The sequence below is a fragment of the Solanum stenotomum genome, unplaced genomic scaffold (assembly GCF_019186545.1).
Source record: "Solanum stenotomum isolate F172 unplaced genomic scaffold, ASM1918654v1 scaffold22997, whole genome shotgun sequence".
NCBI classification, from domain to species: Eukaryota; Viridiplantae; Streptophyta; class Magnoliopsida; order Solanales; family Solanaceae; genus Solanum; species Solanum stenotomum.
Genome location: NW_026027283.1, coordinates 57,351 through 64,935, shown reverse-complemented (window position 1 = coordinate 64,935; position 7,585 = coordinate 57,351). Strand labels below are relative to the sequence as shown.

Here is a 7,585-nt window from a genome sequence, read left to right as displayed (position 1 = left end):
ACTGCTCAAAGTTGACCAAAAACTCACTTTTTTTCCATAGCCAAATTTTCCAGATTCTTTCCAAAATGACTATTTCCAATTCAACTCTTCTTGGAACTCAATGTGCTACATCTAGGGATCTTAAATTAACACTCAAGAAATTTTATTCCTCGGTAAAATCTCACTCCACATGAAGGACGGCTCGAGTCTTAGTTCGAAAATTCTCTAGGGTGTTACAATATGCTGATGAATGCACGTCTTTGATGAGCATTAATCAGCTAACCAAATATTCAATGTTGCATGAAGTTTCATTCACAAAATGTCATCAACTTGTAAAAAATAAACAACACACCTCCATGGTTGATTCATTGTTGAAGCAGATGCACAAGGTAAGTGTTGGGGTTATTTGCCCTAATTTCTTACCATAAATAGGTTTTCCTTTTAGGAAAAGGTTTTACTATTTTACTAGTCCTTTTCTTGTAAGAAAGGTTTAGGACTCTATAAATATAGGCTTGTTCCTTCTAACTTAATTAGCATTCACAATGTAGTCCTAGGGTTTTGAGAGTTGTGGTTATGGGGGAGAATTTTGTGTACCTCCTTGTATTCCGAGTGAATTGTTTGAGGTTGGTTCTCTCCATATTTTGCACTCTCATATTTATAGTGGATTGCTCATCTCCTTTGTGGACGTAGGTCGATTGACTGAACCACGTTAAATCTGTCTCTTTTGGTATATTTCTCGTTTGTCTTCTTACTCATGGTCTTTCGAGGTTTGCTTTGCTAGTTTCCGCATTACACCTGCTTATTTCGGTCCTAACAGTAAGTACACTTCCAAGCCACAACTCTACTATATCACATATGAATCTTGGCAAATAACATTCTTTTCACGGGGCATGCAGGGACTATACATGAATGGCTCATTTAGTATGTTCATCCCTGGTGTGGAGATTCCCGAGTGGTTTACATACAAGAACTCGGGGACTGAATCAATCTCAGTGGCCCTGCCCAAAAATTGGTACACACCCACATTCAGGGGGATTGCTATTTGTGTTGTTTTTGACATGATGACTCCTTTCATTTTACGGAAACTTAAGTCGGTTGATCCCTTCAGTTTTCATAATGTCAAATGCCTAAAAACTTTCCAAGGACTTGTGATGTGGTTTAGGTTCACAACCCATGACGGTTTTTCACGCAAACTTAGCAGGTGTTTAGGCTTAATAGGAAGTGAAAAACCTGTTGGTCTAGGTAATACTTTCCTAGCCCATGTACCACTTAATCTGTTTTGGAGGTTGGAGGATGATAATTACAATATTGATAACTTCATTCAGCTTGAGGTTGGTGTCTGTGATTATATTCATAAGGATGTGGTGGTCAAAGGTTTGGGAGTGCGTTTTGTGTAGAGGAAAAGAAATGATATGCCAAAAGTTTTCTTACGCATGGAATAAGCTGAAATGCATATGCATCTGCTCAAAACTTTAATACAAGTGGATTTTGTTCTTACTGTTTCATTTATTTTTTTATTGTAATTTGCTTAATTATCAAATTATAAACCATGATTACGTAGATATCAAACAAAAATATTTGATTGATTATGTATGTATTTATTATACGGATTAGTTGTGCAAAAACACGAATTAGGTTGAATGCCTAAATGGTTTCATGGTCAAAGTTGGCTATTGAAAATAGTGTTGTAAATCTTAGTTTATTTGACATCACCCAACCATAAATGGGTTCTTTTCAAGACTAAAAAAATCTTAATTAAGCTCACTGTTTACCTTGGTCCAGATAAAACTGAAGGTAGTATTGAACTGATAGGGACTTCCATCTGTTGGTTGCCTGCCCCAGCCTCAGTTAGGTTTGTGAAATTGAAATCCAAGTTGGTTTCAATAGACACCAAACCTTCCAGTACACACCATGCTGCAAGGCTCATCATTTCCATCACTGCTTCTTTGTGGAGATGCATATCCTCATTATTTTTGTCAACCATATCCATGAGCTGCTCTTGTTCTGCTTTCCTCTTTAAAACACTAAAGCAAATGGACATCGTCTTCATCAACCTATGACCAATCCAAATTCTTTCGCCCGCAGAGAATTTCCAAGAGCACAATTCCAAAAGCATACACATCAACTTTCTCAGTGATTACCGACCTCAACCATTCTGGGGTTTAATACCTTGGTGTTCCTCTCATTCGAGTCACAACTTTGCTTATGTCTTTCTCAATTAGTTTCGACAACCTAAAATCAGATATCTTTGCATTGAAATTTTGATCTAGAAGGATGTTTTGTGATTTGATATCCAAATTATCTTCTGGCTGCATTCGTCATGAAGATAAGCTAACCTTTTGGCAATATCTATTATCCTTTGCCTTGTAAGCCATGTAAGCTCATTTTCTTGTTTTTCATGAGATATCCACCTATCTAATGATCCATTTACCATGTACTCATAGATTAGAAGCCTATGGCTTTTTTCGGCACAAAATCCAATGAGTTTTACCAGATTGATATGGTGAATGCCACCGACTGTCTTTACTTCTGTTAAGAATGATTCCTTTACTTGACCTACACCATCCAGATGCTTCACAGCTATTTTGTTGCCATTACTCAGTGTTCCTTCATATACAGAACCAAATCCTCCTTCCCCAAGCTTTCTGCTGAAATTTTCTGTAAATATTTTCAACTCATTGTAAGAGAATCGAAATAGGATTCCAGGTAAGATTGGTTCTAGATCCAGAAGATCCCCATTTTTTCTGGACTGTGACCTCCTTTTGAAAAGAACAAAGCAAGTAGTGATACCTAAAATTATCCCGAGCGAAGCTGCAAGAGTGGATCCTATTATCACTTTGAAAGGTCATGAATTCTTTCCACCAGAATTGATTGCTGACTGATTCAGTGCCATTGAAGAATTCTGGACCTTAAGAAAAACTGAGGTGCTGTTATGTACCTTGCCGTTGTCCGTGATTGAGAAGACTTCATTCAGTAATAAACAGTTTTTTCTTAGAATCCCACCCCAAACAACAGCTTTGCAAGAACAATTTCTCAGACAGACCGTTTTGCAATCTTCCAACTTTGTATCCTCAAACAACATGCTCTTGTTAATTAGCAAAAAGTTTAGTGTCTCAAATGAAAAATATGTGGTGTTCTTAAGTTCTAAAAGATTATGGTACTGCAAAGAATCGCAGGAAATGGATGTCAGTACATCCAAGATGTCCGTTCCTACCGATTGATGGCCTGAAGAAGTTACCTTCAACAGGACAATCACATTGCCCATTATTTGCACATATGCTATATCTTCCACACACCATTGGGTATCCACAGTTCCCCACAAACGGAGACCAAATTTCTAATGGATCTTTCCACTTATATCTATTTACGTCCCATATGTATAACCGTAAATGTCCATCAGACTCAAGCTTCATGAATTGAGCTGAGATATCAGTGTCAGGGAAAGCAGTAAGGGTATGACCGTCAAAACTGTAATAACTATCATAGTCATATTTTGCAGTATAGTAAAACTGAGGTGGGTCAGAATCTATGTAAGCGCCCGTGCCTCCATTGAGAACACTAAGAGATAATAAACCTTGACTCAAATTATACGCTGAAACGCTTGCTGTAAGTTTCTGCCTGGAAACCAAATTCTGCCCCGGAAGCAAACAATCCGTAGGATGATCAAAAGACTGCCAAATTGTGCGATTGGCTTTGTCAAAGAGCATGAGATTCCCCGTTTCTGTCAAGTTTAAGCCAGAAACAGATTTTCCAGTAGTATTATTGGCTTTGAGAGTGCCGCGTCTACACACTTCAACTCGTTCCCACTGTGTCGAGCTGAGGTGTTTAGATGGGCATACTCAAAGTTGGAGTGTTTGGCTGTCAGTTAAGGCCAAGTTAAAGTGTCTATCTATGTATCATATCCATTTTAATTTGATGGGTTCGGCTATTAAGTTTTTACCACTTAACTCGTCGTATTTTAGAGAGTACAGGTTCAAAATGTATGTACTACTCTTTTAAAAGTTACCAATTTTTCACATATATATATTTACTAGTTCCGGACACGTGCTTTGCACGGGAATCACGTGAAAACAATAAATACGGTATGAGTTAAGCAAATCACACGGCAATAAGTATCACAAACTATTCAACAAAAAAAGGGAAAATGCATAAGTACCCCCCCAGCCTATGCCCGAAATCCCAGAGACACACCTAACCTTTACTAAGGTCCTATTACCCCCCCGAACTTAATTTATCCATAATATTCTACCCCTTTTTGGCCTACGTGGCATTATCCTCGAAAAAAATGTCAACATGCGTTGGGCCCACAAGACAGTGCCACGTAGGCCAAAAAGGGGTAGAATATTACATATAAAATAAGTTCGGGGGGTAATAGGACCTTAGTAAAGGTTAGGTGTGTCTCTGGAATTTCGGGCATAGGCTGGGGGGGTACTTATGCATTTTCCCTAAGAATATACCTAAAAAATTCTTACTTTTATTTTTCATGGTCTTATATGATTTAGCATCCAACTCAACTTACAAATATTTTTTTCCATTTAAAAAAACATAAAAAGTTTATTTTTAAAAACAAACGTAATTAATTAGCACGTCAAAAATTTAACCACATAACCAATTAGAGAATATTGTAGAAGAATACGTAAAGATGAAAGCTATTCAATAAGGTGATGGTTACACTTCCCAACTTATTTGTCTTTCTGTCATTTAATATAATTTGATTACAAATTTATAATAATTTAATGGTAATATTTTATGAAATGTTTTCTTACAATTTTGTATAACTTGAATATTGAAGAAATAGTTTATGACTAATCAGTAAAAATGTCCTTCAACTTATAATGGAATATTTTGGAAATTCATATTTTCAACTTAAAAGGCTTCCACTTTCAAAATAATAATATAATATATGCAAAAATGAAAATTTAGAAATTAATATAACATAAAAATAAAAATTATGTTTTGGAGACTTAAGTACAATGAATTATGAAGTATAATATTATATTTTATCCCAAAGATAATATTTATTATTGAAAATGGTATTCATTAGTAAGTATATTTCGAGATTTTGAAATGTTAAAAACAATTGATAAATAAAAAAAAAGAGAAAAATAGACTTTTGCAAAGAACAAACAATTGATAAATAAAAAATGAGAAAAAAAAAGGCAAACAGGAAAAAATTAGTTTGATAGTCCATAAGAAGTGCAAAAATATTGAATAGAACAATTACCTAAGATGCGAACCGAAAAGAACGAATCAACCGTATAAAATCTGCATGCGAAAAATATATAATTAATTTAAAGTTAAGTTGGCATTCTATTATCCCAAAAACCTTGTATGAAACAACAATATATAATCACACATATAGATATTCATGAAGAACACTAAAAAAAGAAAGAGATAATAAATCAATCAATGTTTAGAAAGATACAACTGATTTTATGATATTTGCCATTTTAGAGCTGACCTTCCCTAAATTAAAATTTTGTTTTCATGTTGCCCAGAAGATTAAGCTGATATCTTTCTTCAGCATCGTCTCGTAATTGATTTTTTTGATAAAATATGAATATTTGTTGCCCTTTAAAAAAATACACATGATAAGACAAAAAAATCTTTCAATCTCAACAATAAGAAAACAAAGAATTGAATGTGGAAGATAAAGAAATCTCTCAATTCTGAAAAACTTATGGGGGTTTATCTCTTAGGAGGTCATTGAATTCCCAGAAAAGAAATGGTTCTTTATTGGGAAAATGCATAAGTACCCCCTCAGCCTATGCCCGAAATCCCAGAGACACACCTAACCTTTACTAAGGTCCTATTACCCCCCCGAACTTATTTTATATGTAATATTCTACCCCTTTTTGGCCTACGTGGCACTATCTTGTGGGCCCAGCGCATGTTGACAATTTTTTCAAGGATAGTGCCACGTAGGCCGAAAAGGGGTAGAATATTATAGATAAATTAAGTTCAGGGGGGTAATAGGACCTTAGTAAAGGTTAGGTGTGTCTCAGGGATTTCGGGCATAGGCTGGGGGGGTACTTATGCATTTTCCCAATAAAGAACCATTTCTTTTCTGGGAATTCAATGACCTCCTAAGAGATAAACCCCCATAAGTTTTTCAGAATTGAGAGATTTCTTTATCTTCCACATTCAATTCTTTGTTTTCTTATTGTTGAGATTGAAAGATTTTTTTGTCTTATCATGTGTATTTTTTTAAAGGGCAACAAATATTCATATTTTATCAAAAAAATCAATTACGAGACGATGCTGAAGAAAGATATCAGCTTAATCTTCTGGGCAACATGAAAACAAAATTTTAATTTAGGGAAGGTCAGCTCTAAAATGGCAAATATCATAAAATCAGTTGTATCTTTCTAAACATTGATTGATTTATTATCTCTTTCTTTTTTTAGTGTTCTTCATGAATATCTATATGTGTGATTATATATTGTTGTTTCATACAAGGTTTTTGGGATAATAGAATGCCAACTTAACTTTAAATTAATTATATATTTTTCGCATGCAGATTTTATACGGTTGATTCGTTCTTTTCGGTTCGCATCTTAGGTAATTGTTCTATTCAATATTTTTGCACTTCTTATGGACTATCAAACTAATTTTTTCCTGTTTGCCTTTTTTTTTCTCATTTTTTATTTATCAATTGTTTGTTCTTTGCAAAAGTCTATTTTTCTCTTTTTTTTTATTTATCAATTGTTTTTAACATTTCAAAATCTCGAAATATACTTACTAATGAATACCATTTTCAATAATAAATATTATCTTTGGGATAAAATATAATATTATACTTCATAATTCATTGTACTTAAGTCTCCAAAACATAATTTTTATTTTTATGTTATATTAATTTCTAAATTTTCATTTTTGCATATATTATATTATTATTTTGAAAGTGGAAGCCTTTTAAGTTGAAAATATGAATTTCCAAAATATTCCATTATAAGTTGAAGGACATTTTTACTGATTAGTCATAAACTATTTCTTCAATATTCAAGTTATACAAAATTGTAAGAAAACATTTCATAAAATATTACCATTAAATTATTATAAATTTGTAATCAAATTATATTAAATGACAGAAAGACAAATAAGTTGGGAAGTGTAACCATCACCTTATTGAATAGCTTTCATCTTTACGTATTCTTCTACAATATTCTCTAATTGGTTATGTGGTTAAATTTTTGACGTGCTAATTAATTACGTTTGTTTTTAAAAATAAACTTTTTATGTTTTTTTAAATGGAAAAAAATATTTGTAAGTTGAGTTGGATGCTAAATCATATAAGACCATGAAAAATAAAAGTAAGAATTTTTTAGGTATATTCTTAGGGAAAATGCATAAGTACCCCCCCAGCCTATGCCCGAAATTCCAGAGACACACCTAACCTTTACTAAGGTCCTATTACCCCCCGAACTTATTTTATATGTAATATTCTACCCCTTTTTGGCCTACGTGGCACTGTCTTGTGGGCCCAACGCATGTTGACATTTTTTTCGAGGATAATGCCACGTAGGCCGAAAAGGGGTAGAATATTATGGATAAATTAAGTTCGGGGGGGTAATAGGACCTTAGTAAAGGTTAGGTGTGTCTCTGG

General features: G+C 33.9%; 2 pseudogenes; one reads left to right on the top strand and one right to left on the bottom strand.

The window, feature by feature from the left end:
- Positions 1-1,376, top strand: part of LOC125851153 (disease resistance protein Roq1-like) — a 5,376-nt pseudogene extending 4,000 nt beyond the window's left edge.
- Positions 1,377-1,747: 371 nt separating this feature from the next.
- LOC125851152 (G-type lectin S-receptor-like serine/threonine-protein kinase SD2-5) overlaps positions 1,748-7,585 on the bottom strand; it is an 8,683-nt pseudogene continuing 2,845 nt past the window's right edge.